An 18,187-nucleotide genomic window follows, 5' to 3' on the forward strand; every position below is an offset into this window, starting at 1 on the left:
TTTTTTTGTTTGTTTGTTTTTAATGGGGAGAGAAGGTAGGGCTTGTGCTCTGAGAAAGAGTCTTAGCTGAAAGAGGATCTTGTCTCCCACCTGTCTGGTTAGATTATGATCAGGTCTACAGGCCTGAAGACTTCTGAAGCCTACTTGGAGTAACTACATGTCACTCTACCCCAAAGACCTTCATCTCGATAGGAAAGTGCATGTTGCAGAATCAAAGATGAGGTGTTTAAGAGCCAGAGAGGACTGGGCACATGGATGTCAACCAAGCACACCAACATCTATGTAATTCTTTTTAAAAAAGTTTTTTTAATTTTTATTTATTTATTTTTTAACATCTTTATTGGAGTATAATTGCTTTACAATGGTGTGTTAGTTGCTGCTGTATAACAAAGCAAATCAGCTGTATGTATACATACATCCCCATGTCTCCTCCCTCTTGCGTCTCCCTCCCACCCTCCCTATCCCACCCCTCTAGGTGGTCACAGAGCACCGAGCTGATCTCCCTGTGCTATGTAATTCTTAATAAACCTATGATTTAGTTCTGCTCTCGAAGAAATGGAGGCACAGGCCTCCTTTTTTCTACTTTACTGTTTTTTATTTTTTTTTAACAAAGCATTATCACAGAGCAGCTCTTCATATCTAGGGCATTTCTCTCCTTGAGGAATGTCAACAGAGGCTGTCCAAGTTTTAATATACTCTTTAAAAGATAATTAATGTCACCAAGCTTCTCAAGACAGAATAGTTTCTTTTGTGAGGGGTTCTGGGTGGTGATGACTCAGAGAAGCAGAGATGGCTGACGTGAAGTGATCAGAGAATCATGATTCAATCAAATGGTTCTGCCAGGATCCTAAGCCCCAGAGCAGAACTCAGTTCATTGAAAAGATCATCATGACCCTAGGACTGAGCTCCTGCAGACTCTGCGATGGATCAGAACCGTTCTCCTTCTCCCCAGCTGCTTTCCATCTGCTGCTTTCTGCTTTCTCTTTCCACATCTTCGTCCAACTTCATTGCACTTTTTCACATTTTTCCCTGTCCTTCTTTGTGTCTCCTCCTGACATTAGCTTTCGCTTACCTTCCTGATTCCCATTTCCTATGCCCACTCTTTTATAAAATTTCTTGCTTTAATTTACTTCCTAAATCTTATTTTTAATACCTCCCTTAGCTTCCCACCCCAATATTTTCACTTTCCTTACTCCCTTCTGCCCTAGCATCCTGCATTCTGATTAGATGCCATATGTATAACAAGGTAGACAGATGCTTTGCTGTTAAACTAAAGGGCTTTTTAATCTACCAGAACAGAAACCATGAGCTTTCTTTTTGTTTGGGGACATCAGCAATTCATGGCAAAGGGCTTAGGAATACAAATGAAGGTTTTTTCTTCAAGCAGCATGGAGTCTCAGCATGTCTCTCTTACTCTTTCCTTATTTTACTTGATCTGCAAAGTAAAACTCTGAACATGTGATGGATTCGTAATTACCGCTAATGACACTTAGATGTCTGTATACACAGTGTTTTCATGAGCGGGGGGGGGGTGGGGGGGTGGCTGGCCTATGTCCATGACTGTCAATGCATTTTACCTATTTATTCAGCTACATTTTTTTTTTTCAGTCTGTGACCATTCACAGTGTCGATTTTGATGGGTTTCTCAGGTTGCAATTTCCCAAATCTTTATCCAAATTGAAAGTGCTTTCATTTCTTTCTAGCACTCTCTTTGTAATCGGGCATGTCTTTTGAGTAGATAGTGAAGGCACACAGACAGCCTGTCAGGCCACATAGCCAGGTAGGTCATGCTACGGTGCTGTTTCTGACAGCCATGACCTTCTAGGGTTCTCCTGGTTTTAGTCCTGATTCAAAAGAGAAAAATGTGAGAAGAGCCAGCAGTTTGGGGGCAAGCCCCCCCCCCCACCAGATGAAGACTCTTCTGACCCCAGAGTGTGCTTGGAGAGGAGCCCTGGCCAGCTTCCATCTCTCTTCAGGGTGGGATGGCTCATCTCCCACAGCAATGGGACCCCACTGCTTCTTGGCCAATGGGTAACAGCATGGAGTTAAGGATTAGGCTGCCATAGAGGCCGGGTTTCCAAGCCACACCCAAAGCCCCTTACATGGAATCTGTATCCCCAAGTCACCAAGAGTACTAGTGGGACTTCCACTAAGATGACATTTCAGGGTCCCTCATACCTTTTTGTGCCTGCAGTTTTAGTAAAGGAGCTTGGTGATGTCAATTTCTCTGACCTGTGCATTCATGATCTTCCCTAATGTCTATTTGGCCCCTCTTTTTTTCTCTCTGCCGTGTTGGTACCTCCTGACTCTACTAACCCAGAAGTCTTCACTCACTAGTAGTACTGGAACACCGGCCTCCTTCACCTCCCCTGGTGAAGAAGTGGCACCAAAGACCTTGCCCATCAGAACCCAACTGACCACACTGGCTCCATTGCACAGGTTCCAATGCTGAGTGTTAGGAAGGTTTTTATGTTACACGGTGGTTCAAAGTTTCTCTAACATGTGCAGAATTGCCATCAACATTGGAAAATACAGTCCTACAATACTTACCTCTGACTGCCTGGCAAAGCAAGTTCTTATCAAATAAACCACAGCCATAGATTTCTTGAAACCGAGTGACATTTTTCTTAACTCTCTGCAGACATTTTTAACCTGACTTTGGAACTTTGTACTTAGTATTCATATTTTACAAATGCGGAAACTGAAGAATCGGTAAGGAAGTAGCCTTTCCCACAGAGAGGTTCAAATAAATGATTACAATTGAAGAACTGGTCATATGACCTGTTTTGGTTTTTTTTTTTCCCCCCTTAGAGGGAGAAAAAAGTTCATGTTTTCTGCATGAGTGAGATTTCACACTCACTCTAACCAGGTGCTGTGGGACTCAAAAGGGCCACCTGTTATGGAGGTGACATAGGTCAGGAGGTAATTCTCAGCTGTTCCAACAAATAAACGTCAACATCACAGGTCACTTCTTTGACCCTGCTCTTTGTAGCATCTCACTGTGCAGCCAAGCCATTTATTCCATTTTAATTGAGCAAACCCAGCCTTTTTCTGCCTGTGCCTCTTTTGGCTTGTTCCTGCTACAGTTAACAGTGAACATTCTGATAAAAAGGAATGGATACTGCATAATCCCAAGTCCATGACCAACAAGGGGGCTTGTGCTTGAACTCACAGGGGCAATGGAGAGCCAACAGGAGGGAGTGATATTGGCCAGGAAGTCAGGAAGGTAGCGGGGATGGCTGCCCTCAAAGAACCCGGCAGAGCACACGGCTCGGTGGAGTTCACGGCTATTGTATCTCTCACAAAGGAACCTCTCTGGTCAGTCAGGAGGCCCAGCAGATAAGTCCCTGGGTTTTCTAAGAACAGCAGAATATATGATGTGGAAATCCCCAGCCGGCTGGGTCTAGTCCTTTGTGCACAGTAGGAAGTCCAGAAACCGGCCCATCTCTGAGCGCACTAAGATGCATCCCTGAGCACAGTAAACTGCATTCTTCCTCTGCCGGAACCGGCAGTCTCCCCAGGGTGCAGAATCACCAAGTCACAGGATGCTTGGCTCACTAAGCTATTCTGGTCGCTTTGAGTTAGCTCTCTCTTCCCTGTTCCTCTTCGAGAAAGCTTTCTCTATCCCCACACGCTTCAGAACTTCTGTTCACTTTCAAGTTTCTATTTTTTGTTCTTTTGTTAAGATCATTTCTCTTCAAGTCTTTCAAAGCGTCTTTGACGATTCTCAGAGACACAAAGCACTCTTTTGGCGTGTATCCCTGGTTATTTCAAGGAGGTGTCTGAGGAGGTGTGTGTGTGCCTGTGTGCACGTGGCCCCCTGCGTCTGGAGCGTGCGGTGCCGGCCTGCCAGTGTGCGGGGCCGTGTAACTGGCACGACGGATTGATCAGGGCCAGGTACCCTGTGCGGTCTGAGGGAAGATAGGTTTTCATTCTGACACTGTGCTTCTTTGTCTCTGTAACCTTATGGAAGTTATACCACCCATCTTCTTCTCTGTAAGGTCAAGATAGTATAGTATATTCATTTGTTCACAGGTAAAAATAATAATAAGCATGGCTTATTATTTTTGTTAAACTGATTTTACGTTACTCTTTTTTTATTTACGTATAGTTAATTTACAATGTTGTGTTAGTTTCATGTGTACAGCAAAGTGATTCAGCTATATATACATATATATCTATTCTTTTCAGGGTTTTTTTTTCCCTTATAGGTTATTACAAAATATTGAGTAGGGTTCCCTGTGCTATACAGTAGGTCCTTGTTGGTTATCTATTTTATATATAGTAGTGTGCATATGTTACTCCCAAACTCCTAATTTATTATTCTTATAATACTCCTTATTAGTTTAATTATTATATTGCCTGATTTTTAAATACTCCATGTGCAAATACATAGCGCTTAAACACATGCTTCTTTGGATCCTCAGCGCACCCATTAATGTGTAAAATTCTGCTGCATAGGAAGACAGCAAGAGTGCAGTATTCAGAGCCTAATTTCTGCAGTCCCATTTCTACCCCTTACTAACTGTGCACCCCATGTCCTCCTATGAAATGGATGATAGGGTATTTTCTACTGCGTAGGGCTGTTAGGACATTTAATGAGCAGATTAAAAGTGTCTGGCGTCTCAGTAAAGCCTCATAAAAGTGAGCAATGATGTTATTGCTCTTCAGACAACTTAGATCCAGCCCCACAAGTTTTCTCCTTTCTTGCAACACACCAAGATTTCTCCTGCCTCAAGACACCAGTCTTTTCACTTGCTGTTCTCTTGCTGCTGCCCTCCCCCGCCTCCAACACCTACTCTAATGTGTTTCAACTTTATCTCATCCTTCAGGTCTCACTCACAGGAAGGCCTTTCATGATCATTGATTCTAAATGACATCTTCTCTCCTTTTGTGCTCTATCTCAATATCTTGTTTGCTGTTTATAGTGCTTATCAGAGTTTGAATTTATCGCTTACTTGTCTCTTTAAAGGTGGTTGATCTGTCCCAATGGATTATAATATCCCTGTGAGCAGCCTGTCTTATTGACCACACCTGTCTTATCGACCATTGAATTCCCTGCCCCAGTTTATTTATTCAGCTTACACTAATTAAGGGTTTGTTTTATGCTTAGCACTTCCCTAGGCACTGTAGCTATAGCAATGAGACAAACAAACAAATCTCTGCCTTCATGCCACTTACAGTTTAGTTGGGAACATAAAAAACAAATAGCTAAAATATATGGTGTGGTAGACGTGGACAAGTGTTAAGGAGAGTAATAAATCATGGAAAAAGGATAAGGGAGGACTGGAGGAGGGACTGCAATTTTGGATAGGAGGGCCGGGAAAGGTCTCACTGTGGACAGGTAGAGAGAAGGGCAGTAGAGAGAAGGGCAAGTGCAAAGGCACAGAGGTGGGCGCTCACCTGCTATTTTGAGGAATAGGGAGGAAGTCTTTGGGGTGGAGTAGAGCAAGTGAGGAGAGACTGAAAGGAAATGGGTCAGAGAGATGACTGAGGACCATGTATGGGGCCATTGTAAGGAAGCCACGCTTTTAGTCTCAGTGGGCTAAGAAGGTTTGGAGAAGGGGAGTGACTGATGGGTTTTAACAGGATCATTCTGAATATTGAGCTGAAAATAGATTGAAGAAGGGCTCCAGCAGAAGCAGAAACTATTCCAAGAATCCAGGGGTAATGGAAACTCAGTAAGTACTTGTGAATAAATGAGTAAGCAAATGCACTTGTGCATGCTCTTGGAAGACCGTGAGTCTCTAGGTCGGTAGTTTGAGTATCGGCACACCAAAGTTCTAGAATCAGGGCTTCTTCCCTGTGTTTCTTTGTATTCAGGTAATGGTGTCTGTCTTGTTGCCATCAACCTCAAAACCACAAGAGACGAAGTGGTGGTGGTGATGGATAAAGCCAGAGAGATTGATGATACAAAACACTAAGACAGTTTTGCTCTAAAGCAATGCGTTGCTTTTGATCTGTGAAACAGGCGTTTCTCCTTCATCACCTAGCAGCAAAATGAGTATCATTTTTAATACAGAGAGAAAAAATAGAGAGACAAAAAGAAGTGGGAGAATAAGAACAAGAAAATGCCGTCATCATATCAAGTGTCAGCAAGAGCTGCTGGTCATCAGAGCTCTGGCTCAGATGAACTTGTCATTTTACTTCCTTATCCTGGGAACAAAGGGGAACTCTCTTAGGCTTTTTTACCATTTAGGAATGCCTTTGTCTAGTGTGCCGGATTCATAACAATCTGCTAAATATTTAATTACCAGCATAATGACTTTAATCAACAACAGTGGCCACAACTTCAAGAATAACTAGGTCTTTGAGATTTCTGGACCATAATCTGCTTGAAAATCAGCATTAATGAATGGAGAAAGACCTGAAACTGTTTAGACAAGAATACTCCTGATTATTTGACATGATAAAAACAAGTTCTTTAGAGTTTCATAAAATCCAAGCAATGAACAAACACAAAATTACTCTCAAAGGAAAAAAAGATAATAATAAATGATGGGGAAAAGATGACTGAGTAAACTTTTTGAGTTTATGGTCACAGGTCTGCGGTTCCATGAATAAAGCATTCCCAATTCACTGTGTACAGCCTTCCTCACCTCGAGCTCTTCTCCAGATATGGAAGAGCATTCATGGGAAATGTGTTGGGAGGGTAAGGGGAAAAGGAGGGGGAGCAAAGTAACTCCCTGTATTGGCTGCCAAATAGTTAGTTGAATCTAATCTTTGTTCCTGTTTTTCATAACACAGAAGTGTCATCTTTGGTTTAGAGTGAACCTTTCTGGGTTGAAGATCGTATTTTTAAAGCAAAAGATGAGATCTGAAAAAGTTTTTTCTGCCAACATGAGGAGAAAAAAAAAATCAAAAAAGAAAAATTGAGCCTTTAAGCCCTGAATATCAGAAAAAGATTTTCTTCTTTCCAATCTACCCATATACTTACAGATGGAGCATTGCAAAGGGTGATGGTTTAATGGCATATTGTATCACAAAAATAGCCCATCCTACCCCAATAATCTGACCATTTTTATTAATCCAGTCCTCCACAAAAGACTTGGGAGCATTTTCTAAAGCTTTCTTTTCCCATTTATTTTCCATCAGAGTCGGTACCCATTATCTAGAAGCAGTGATAGGTTGTAAGAATGTTCTCTGTGGGGATGATTGAGCGCTACTCTAAAGTTGATGATGTTTCTGCCAAGCCCATAGGTCTTAAGTTTCCCAAATGGACATATAAAACATAATATATTGTTGTTTCTTTCAAAAGCCTGAACTTGCAGAATATTTCTGGTAGTAAGCATCACAGGCCAGTACTCTGTCACATCCTGACTACTGTGGGGTATTTAAAGATCTGAAGTAGCAGATAAGTGAAGGGAAATAATGCTTAAGAGAGGAAGCGTAGGAATGAAGAGGGGGAGAGTGAAATAGACCTGAGATCTTTGAGGATGAGCAGCGTGTGAAAATGAAGAGGAAAGTAATCGATATTTTTTTTTCTCTTTTTTTTTTTTCATCACTAAATATTTCTGAAAGCACTAGTATACTGTGTCAAGTACTGAGCTCCTCCTGCCAAAAATCAAAGAGAAAAAATACACATAAATTATAAAATTAAGGTGATGAAAAGTTTTTAAAGAAAAGAAAGGCAGGGGAAAAAACAAAGCTGCAGTTTGTAAGGCAATAAAATTGAAAGATGCAGGTGACTTGAGGGAGAGAGATGTACAGTGAGAGACTGGAAATCAAGGAAAGAGGAAGAGAGAGCTCTGAAAGAAGCAACAGATAGAAAAATAAAAGAGGGACAGAGGCACTGTTGACAGCTGGGAACAGCTTGAGAAAAGTCACTATGCCCTCTGGGCTCCCAGCTACACACGAGCTGCAGTGGACTGTCAGGGCAGATAAACAAGGGAGAGTGGGAATGGGTACAATTTACAACTCGCTTGTCATCTGGGAAGGGAGCTGAGATGAATTGCACATCCTTTTCAAGTTGTCAGGACTTAGAAGGGGAACACACCTTGGCCTCATTAGCAAACAGCAAATGGAGAAGGACACCCCCATTTTCAGTCTTCCCTGGGAGGTCTGAGTCCTGTGCTGTATTGGCTCCACTCTGGCATAAGGACCTTTGTTTTTCTCCCCAGTGGAGTTTGTGTGCAGGGTTCTGATTAACCATGGTGATATAGAAGTGATATTCTTTGAAAAGTAGAGAGTTTCCCACTTGAAACATTTGCTGTTTCAGATTATGAAACACACACACACACACACACACACACACATTATCTGTCTGAGTGTGGACTTGCTGAAGAGGTAACTCCCTTCAGATAGATACCTAGTCTATGAAAATATGAATGCAGTGAGCAAGAGAACTTTGATTATGGATTTTCTTCATCTTTGTCAAAAACTAGCACATTTAAATGAAGTCTTGGATAAGAGAAAAATGCACAGATGTGTGGAAATCAACAACAGAGGGTGACAGTCAACAGAGCTAAATTGTTTTCATTTTACTTCAGATGCTCCCTGCCTTTCTGGTTCCCACACATCGTGAAGAAATCATAATTTTCATCTTGGGCGTGAACCATGAATTTCTCAGATAGGAAGCCTGGATGTGCCTCACCAGGACTAGACTGTTCTTGAGAGGAATATAGTTTAGCTTTGAATGTTTTGAACTTGGTCACATTTTTGGCAGTTTGCCTGGTGGCCATAGCTGTAGCTCAGATAATATTTGATGGGATATCCATGTCCTGTTTAAAAGCCCGTGAAATACTGCCCATTGTCCTGAAAAGGGATAATGGACTGGAAATAGACGTTAATTGTTTCTCAAAGGTAACAACTTGAATTTCTCAAAATCAGCGTAACAGGATGGCCATCCGATTGTGAGGAGATATGATAGCAAAATTATTTTCCATGTTGGTTCTTGGCTTCATGGAAGGTGGGAGTAGGCTGGGAGTGGTGGAGCTGATCAGATTGTGAGGCTTGGGGCAGAGATTAAGGGGAAACTAGAGTTTTGTATGTTATTGAATATTTTATTCAAGTAATGATCTGTATATTTCAAAAACCTTATGTTCCCTAAATGACAATAAGAAGAAACTGCGTTCAACGAGGCTGCCCTCCTCATCCTTGTGCCCTGGGGACATCATAAATGCCTGCCTTTTCTGGTTTCAAAGTCGCCACATCCTCCCTCTGGAACCGTGGGAGTGACAGGGCAGCAATTGTTGTCATTATTGTGGAATTCTGCCATTCCACCGGTTGTTTGTCATGTTCAGCACTATGTGCTATCTCAGCTCATTGGTAGCGCAGTATATTGGAATTGGAAGAATTAAATAGGTTCTCTTTCTTCCTTCTAAGGGTGCCAGTATTTCACTAGCACTTTTTGCTTGGCAAGATGTATAACTCTACACACACACGCATACACATACAGTACCAAGACAGGTACCTATGTAGTAAAGGGGATGTGGGTGGAATGTAAAAATGTCCTTTTATAAGCATTGCTTATATAAGAGAGAGAAGAGGGGAAAAAATGTGAATCCCTTACTTGATTATGTGCAGACCAGCAAAAAACAGGTTTCATACAAGACAGTATAGAAATCTGCATGGCATCAGACATCTCAAGGGGGTTGGAAAAGAAATCTGAAAATGGTTCAAGCATATGGTCTATGGAATAGACACACTAGATACACACTCATTTGGTTATCTGATTAGCTTTCAGCTTTCATCAAGGAGTGTGTCATTCTTGAGATATGATCATGTGTGTGTGTGTGTGTGTGTCTGTGAAGTATAACTAAACTTATTCCTTTTAATTGCTGTTTAGATGGTTTTTGTTACAAGTCAAATGAGAGTTCTGGGATCCTCTAATTTTCTGGATTGTCTAAATAAACTAGATAGAATTGGAATGATAAAGCCGGAATGACTGTCCCCTTCCTTTGGATCTTGCTTATCTGCTGGTGTGAGACACTTGCCACTACACTTCATCTCATAGAGGGTGGAAACTGCCTAATTCCTTTTATCAGAGGCATATCTAAGATGACTACTCATGGGAACAAGTCATTCAACATTAAATTCTTTCATCTAAATGATACACGAGCCAGCACAGCTTCCCTTATATCCTCTGAATTTTTGAACTAATTCCATATAATTCTACTGCAGAAATGGAGACACAATCTCTGCTGAGGCAAGCTTGAGTGTTCTGTTTTCCTGTGACTTTGAAACTTTCAAGTTTCATGTTCTTTTTGCTTTTCTAAAATCTTCCAAGTTAATGGAGATACAGGAATGGGGAGGATAAATGAGGAAAGCAAAAAAAAAAAAATGTAGACAGGAAGAAAAGAAAAGTGTTTAGTGACAACAGCAAGCAGCAGCATAGAGAAAACTGGAAAAAGCTGCAGCTGCAGCAAGAAAGAAGAGGATCGAATCAACAGGACGGTTATAAAAATAGAGAGAAAGAGCGAGGAGGACAAAGACGGTGGGAAGACAAGCAAAAAATAAAAAGCAAATGAGGCTGGAAGAGAAACCCATTTAGAGGACAGAAGTTGAGGGGAAGAGAGAAAAGATGCTGTAAGCAATGCCCCTAAATATGGTTTCATGGAATTTTCAAAGATCAGTTAAATAAAACATGTTATTGTTGAGGAGCAATTAAGATCAGTAGTAAGAAACAGTAGCAAGTAAACTAGATAAACCTGTAGAGCGCTGAAAGGATATAAACATAGCTGCAGATAAAGAGTAGTCATATAACATAAATTGACCTTCCTCCACTCATCCGCAACTCCATTCCACCTGCCAGTTCCTTTCCCCTCATGGAATACATATTTTGATTTATTTTTTGTACATTTAAATGTAACTTTTTGTAGAAAAGAAAGAAATGGCAATGTGTAGAAACATCCATATACCACAGGGAAACACCAATTTCAGCTCCTATTTAAAACTTCACAAGAATGAGCTCTCTTGACAGTTATTTAACCTATGATGACAGGTTACAAATTTCAGAAAGAAACAATGACTGCAGGTTTATTTATTCTATATGCCACATACTCTTCATAAATAAGTAAGTATTTGTGGAAACCCATTCTTTTGCTGCTGTTTACCTGTCACTCAAGCTTGTCTTTCAGTAATAGACTATAATGTCAAAAAGCCACAGCTTTATTAATTTGAGGCTGGTTGAGCTGTTGGAGGGGAGTCGGAAAGGGAGAAAGTTGTTCATTTTGTTTCAAATTCGGAAACCTTCTCCTTGTTAGCCTGAGAGGTCTTCAGCCCCGTCAGCAGCACCCTTGGCTTTCCTGGCTCTCGGGAGCACAGTGGCCGTCTTCTGGTCAGCAGCAGACTGACACTGGAGGAGATTAGCATCCTTGCTAGTCTGAGGACGGTATTTCCAGTTCACTAACCAGACTGGGAGTTGCCCAGAGAGGGAGGAGGCCCAGTTCTGGGGTATGGAATTACAGCTTCCTTCCATTGGTCTCCAAGCCAGAGTAACGGTATCTGTGCAGTCTGGAGCTGCTCCATTCTTTCTCTTTTCCTTTGACTTAAAGCTAGGCTCCTGGAGCTGTGGTGGGAAGAAGATCCCCTCCCCTACCGTTGTGATCACTGGCAGTTACAACCACAGTTGAATTACAGCGCACTATTACACTGTAATAGTGTAATAGCTCCACTTCACGGAGCTGTGGCCTCCATGAAGCATTTTTCTTTGTAGCTGAAAGATCTCACTAAGGAAACAAACAATAATCTGTGTCTACTCAGTAATATAAAGATAGAGAGTTCTGTGTAGTATTTTATGTACTCATGGATTGGCCACACTCATCCCACCCAAATTTTGCCACCTACTAGGAAACTATGGGTGTGTATATGAGTGTGTGTATGTTTGTGTGTAAATGCTAAGAGTCCACTTGTATACATAACCCTGGAAGGAACCGTGGCATGTGGAAAACGCCAGCTTCTCCAGGTAAAGTGTAAACTTTGCTAAAAGAAGCTAGAGTCTTCATCTTTAAATGGGACGGTTAATACTGCTCTTGGTTTTATACCCCAGAAGAGGGTCTGACACTGCTCATGAGATGGCAGCTCTTGAGGTTGTTAATAGCTCTACCTGCCTTAGGGAAGAGCTCTGTTTTCTGAACACAGTGAATTTTCTGTTCCAGGTTCATGGACACCTCTTGCGCTCTGGCCTTTCTCAGGCAGCCGCTGGCTGGTCCTCACCCCACCCCACCCCTGCTCAAGCAGCCCCCTCCCATCCAACATTGTCAGCTTGTCTGTGATGGGGAGAGAAGAACACAGGGACCCAGAACTAGGATGCATGGACTCCCCACTCTGGCTGCATTTAAACTTGACACGTACCAAAGAAACACAACCTAGATCAGTCCTGTGAGGCAGTTTCTCCAAAAGAGGAGGAAGAAAGAAATCATTAGCAACATTTTTTGGTAAATTAGTGCTTTATCTTAAGGATATAAGAATGAGGGTCTATTAACAAACTAAATTTTTGAAGCATATTATAAAATGGAAGAATGAGAAATAACGACCAGGAGTGGGAGGGAAAAGGCTTGGGTTGGCTAGGCAAAAGGAGGGAAGAAACTTCCAAAGATAGTCAGGAAAGGAGATTCTAAATTACAGATGGCTGCAAGGCTGCAACAGGCTTGGTTCAGGACCCAAGCCAACTTTAATGCAGATACACAGGCAATTCTTCATAGAATTGGATCCAAAATTTTCCCATAACTGAAATTGTCTGTGTGTGTGTATATCCACTGTGTACTAACTTTACAAATCATAAAGCTAGTTTGCGGGGAGGGGATGTGGATACATTGTGTATTATAATAACCCAACCATGACACCCACTCCTTGCAAAATCACCTGGTGCTTATATTCTGAAGCATGTTGAGTGGACCCTATGGAATTTGAGTACTTATTTACTGCGTGACCTTTAGCCATTGTACTTACTGTGTGACCTTGTAGAAACCTCAGTTTGTCTCAGCCTCCTCACTGATAAAAATGTGATTGATGGCAGTGTCGGTCATCACACAGTAATAACTTGAGAACTAAATGCATAATAAAGTGGGCTAAATCTGAAGATGTGAAATAATAATGCAAAGCATTTAGAGCTTCAGAGACAGGTACCACATAAACTTCACAGAGGAATAGAAGCTTGTCTTCTCCCTTGTTCCTTGTAATTTATTCTTTACACTCTCCCATAATATAGAAGCCTATAAAGTGTTTGCAGGATATACAATTTGTATGAAAGAGGTTATAGAAAAGAAAGATGATTCATTCTAAACATTTATAACCTGCAGGCCCCTTTTTTTGCAAAAGAGAAAAGTGAGTCTTACTGGATGTACAGTATTGCACTTAAAAGTCAGTGGAAATGGTTCATAGGGGTCAGCAGCCAATTTATGGTTCATAGTTTGTATATTAATTTGAAAACTATTTTCAAATGGTTTATGGTGAGCAGTCTCAAATCAAGTGCAATACCGTTATTACTGGAAAAAAAACAAAAGACTGAACTCTGTCTCTCGTGAAGGTTAAATTGAGGAGATGCTTGCCTGTTTCTTTTTGTAGTCCTGTCTTTTTTAAGATGTTAAGGGGGGAACCCTAAAAGGCAGACAGAGTAAAGGCGGCAGTGAGAAGATCTTACCTCCTCGCCAAGGTCACGTTCACCATAACGACTCTCTTCCTCAGATTCCAATATAGAGTGCTGGTGTGAAATGGCCTCAGTGAGGTCTGAACTTGGAACCTTTTCTAATTAAATCTTGAGATGTTTAGTGTGTTTTCATTTTGGTTTTCTAATTTGATAGGTCTCATTTGTGTCATTACTATGGATTTCTTAAACCCTTGCTTCGGTTATTAATTTCTCAATTGTCCCAGGCCAAGTCATTACACTTTGATCTACACATAACAGGGAGGAGAATTGGTGGAATTATCCAGAGAATTTAGGTCCAACTAGCATGGTTATCAGCAAAAGCCTCACTTTGAGATAAAGGATGTGGTTTACATAAATTACTCAAGTGATGCTTTGACCCTCCACTTCTCTGAAGACTGTCATACCCTTAAACTTTGGAGACCTGACTTTCATTCTAATGACTTAGGGGAAATCTGGGGGCTGGGGATTTACAGTTTCAAGATTGTGATTCATTATTTCAATCTGAAGAAAAACCTTTCATGTTGAAAAGGTCAGTCATCTCTATTGAGCATTTCCCTATTGAACATTTCCCATCATTAGCCCAGTTCTCATGTCGTAGTAGCTCAGGGTACTAGTTTGGCAGGGGAAGGTGAGGTGGGCAGGTGAGATCCCCTGCTGATGTAAATCTTCCGAAGGTTCCTCTTCATAATTTATGACAAAAAGAATCCTAGACCTATGGGCCAGAAAATTGGACTGAATATTGCTTATGAAGTTCTGTCTGATATGGTAAGTCTTAAAGGCATTTGGATTAGATTTTCTTGCTAGCTCAAAGAGGTCAGTTGAATAGACATTGTAGCAGAGCTATAGCAGAAACCTGGAAAACTGGGCTGTCCATTATCTTATGGTGTCTCTGGGTCAATGTGTTCTTGGTTCCAGTTGAGGACAACATGAACACTGCTGCCTGTGGATTCCTTGATGAGGAAACAACGTTCCATCATTCTTTGAGGAAAGTAGGGCTTTCACCAACTCACATATTGATCTTGGAGTGAGTCCTCCCCACCCCCACCCCCATGACCTCTTTTGTAGAACGGATACTCTGTGAGTTGTTGGGAGGAGGAGTGATCATGGGTCTGGGGTAATGAGGCTTCTGGAAGAGTGGCTTTCCTGAGTGAGTTGTGTTTCTTAAGGTGACTCAAGGACCAAAGAAGAGAACTCTTTGGAAATAGCATCTCAACGTAGTCAGAACTTAGGAGCAAGGGTAAGAACTAGTGACCTACAGTTGATGTGTGATTGTGTTATTTGGTAGGAAGGTGGTTATCATTGGAGGACCTTGGTATACACACATGTTAAACTTTTACTTGGGAATTACTCAGCATGTGTACATTAACTCATTAATATTGCTCAAGCTGTAGAACGATTTAAAAAATGCTGTTTATACATTATAAAGAAGGATTCTATAGTAAGAAACATTGAACATATCATTCAGGTTCACCTAGAGACTTAGAAGAAAATTCTATATTAAAATATTCTGAGGTACTGGTTTAATTAGTGAAGTTATACTACCTATACTTTGTTAACTTCCGTTATCTTTTTCCAAAGGGGGTCAAATCTCCTTTATATAATCTATACATTACATAATGTTAATACTTTAAACTGCAACATTACCAATAATCCCCCTACCCTCAATGCAACTAGCATAGGTCAAAAGACAATTAAGATTAGTCGGTGGCAAGTTGGCAGAACCCGTAATTCTCTCTCCTGAGTACTAGAAAGTTAATTGGATCACACGGCTGCATTTATCAGAGGCTTTCAGCACAAAACACAAAGCACACTTGCACATGGGGAGCTTTCCCATTTCTCTTCCTCCACGCTAGCTTTAGAAATCTGATCCAAAAAGTTGCATGCTCATAATAGGTATGATTAAGTCCCTACAATTGCCCCCAGGCACTATGCTGGATGTTGGGAATACAAAGATAATTAAGACATAGGTTCTACCTTTTACAAAGACAAGCAGACACAAAAAACATTATAGTATTAGATGGGAAGTTCTACAATAGAGGGGAGGGTTTAAGGTACGATTAGAGCCCAGAGTTGGGGGGAACATTTCCAAACCTAAAGTGAGAGGTGGGAAAAGTAAAGGAAGACTTCTTAACAGAGGAGACTTCTCCCGAGAGATGCCTAACTGTTGTCCTGGGTGCAGTGGCAAATGAGAGGTGAGGAAGTGAAGAAGGTAATAAAGGACATTCATTCAAGTAGCTCCTCCCTGCCAGGAAGGGGAGAGAGAGAACAGGAGAAGGTAGTGGAAGGAGGAGGGTGGATTTTTTTTTTCAAGGTAGAAGATTCTTGAGTATGTTCCTATGCTGAGAGGAGGAAACCAATAGAGAGGGAGAGTTGGAAGACAGAGGAGAGGGAGAAAAGAGGTGGAGCAAATAGCTGGAAGGTGTCAGAGAGGGAGGATTCGCAGTACAGGAGGAAGAATTAGCCTCTGACGTGACTGACAACCGCAAATCCTGAGGCCAAACAAGGAAAAATAAGTTGCAGCCCTGTTCACAGATATCTGCCAAATAGAATATAGACAGAAAATCACTTTGTGGTTGTGATTTTGTACCACTGCTATTAATGTAACCTAGAAACTAGAGTCTGTAGGAAGGTGTCTCCATTTGTTGCTTGCTCTACAACTGTATCTAAATAATGTAACTATCACTGCCAGAATAAAGAAAGTAATCACTGTTGGTGATGGATTTAGATTTATTGATATTCTCAGATAATATTCATGGAGGCACCACAGGCTGCAAGCCTCCACATTGGGTGCTTAAAAATAGGTTAAGGGAAAAAAAAAAAAAAAAAAAGACACCTGTATTGTATACCCATTCCATCAGTCACAGGCAATTACTACCCACACACAAAGATCAAAACAGAAGTTTAGCACGAGAAGACAGACACATCTTTTAAGGAAGGAGAATGTCGCAGTGTTCAGAATGTTATCCCTTAGCTGCGAAATGCATTCTAAGAAAAATATCTGAATTTATTGAAACCTGATTTTATGAAATGCCAGTTCACTGAATGAGAAGAGGAGATATAATTTCCTTTAAAACAGCATGCAGCATATGAGAGCTAGATTACAAACTGTGTATCTAAAGCTTTCATTTTTTAGGTTTGGAAAATTAACCCTGTGTGGTCCCAGGCACTGTGTTAACCCTTAGAGGTTCAAGGACAGGCAAGTAATGGGTCATCAGGAAACTTCCAGCCTGGGGCAGAGTTTCCCAAATTGTATTACGTGGAATCATGAAATATCACTGTCCTCTAAAATGTTGATAGGAATTTGATCGGAAAAGATATTTTATGGTCCAGCACAATATTCCTTAAGAAATTTATTTAGATAAATTAATTTGCTGCAGAACTTTCTAGAGCTTTTACTGTGAAACTGGTCACACTGAATCATGAAGAGGGTTTCCTTCGCAAGGTACCTGTAAATTTATCACACATGGAATTTTTTCCCCACAGAACTACAAGCAATATCTTGTAAAATATGGAGATCCTTTCCAATATCCTGGCTTCATGTTAGCTCCTTCACCATATGGGGGGCATGACTTTGACAATTTTTGTCCTATGAATGTAATTATATCGTGGTTGAACTGAATAGCTCACAAAATGGCCGTTATTCTTTCAATTACAGGAGATCGGTATAATAAAATGGGATAGACCAGTGTCTAGTGAATTTTTCTAAAAGAAATATCAAGTCCAGATAATTCAGGCCATTGTTAAGAAATTGTTTCTCCATGACTGATTTTAAATTGAATCAGGCAAATCTCAGTCCCAATTTTGACATGGCACATGGAGAGACGGTGTTTTGCCTTGGCTTTTCGATCAGAGACCACAGATGAATGAGGTCTACTGAGCTTGAAAGCAAATGTAGCCAAAAACTATAGCAATCAGTATCTGCTCATCCCTTCCTTGTGCTGAAGTCCTGAAAGAGCCTGCTACCCTTTATAGTCTTGTTCTAACTTAACTCCTCCCCCAGTAAATAACCAGCTTGAAAATGTACAAATCTGGTTTTCAAGTAGAGTTGGCTAAGGGGACTTTTTATCATGACCTGGATTTTTTTTTTTTCTTTTTGTACTCCTGAACTTCAAGGTTTCATGTTTAGCAATGAAATTAAATTAAAAAATGAAACGGTAAGTTCTACACACCAGATTAATCCATTAAGCGCTACTCAAAATATTCAAGTTTGTCTCCGATAGTTTTTTCTTTTTCTTCCAGACAGTGTATGCCCATTAAAGCTCAGGAACTGTCCTACCAGAACAAACCAATGGCCCACTCAGTCTAGAATCCTGCTTCCAACAGCAGTTAATAGTGAATGCTTCAGAGGAAGATGGCAACATTTGATAATGATCTCTATCCAGCGGAAAAACCTCTACCTCCTGCAGAATGAATACTTACAGATAGCAATGAAATGTGGAATGAATCTGATTTTAAGCAAGTAGCCCCAAGTCTTTAGTCGAAACCCTATATTATTTTGAAATGTATTTTTGTTCAAGTCAGTACAGAACCAGTGGTGCAAACCGGATCCTAAAATGAACCAAGCTATTAACCAAAAGCTAAGAGATGTGGACTTACTGA

Source organism: Balaenoptera ricei, chromosome 4 (genome assembly GCF_028023285.1).
Source record: "Balaenoptera ricei isolate mBalRic1 chromosome 4, mBalRic1.hap2, whole genome shotgun sequence".
NCBI classification, from domain to species: Eukaryota; Metazoa; Chordata; class Mammalia; order Artiodactyla; family Balaenopteridae; genus Balaenoptera; species Balaenoptera ricei.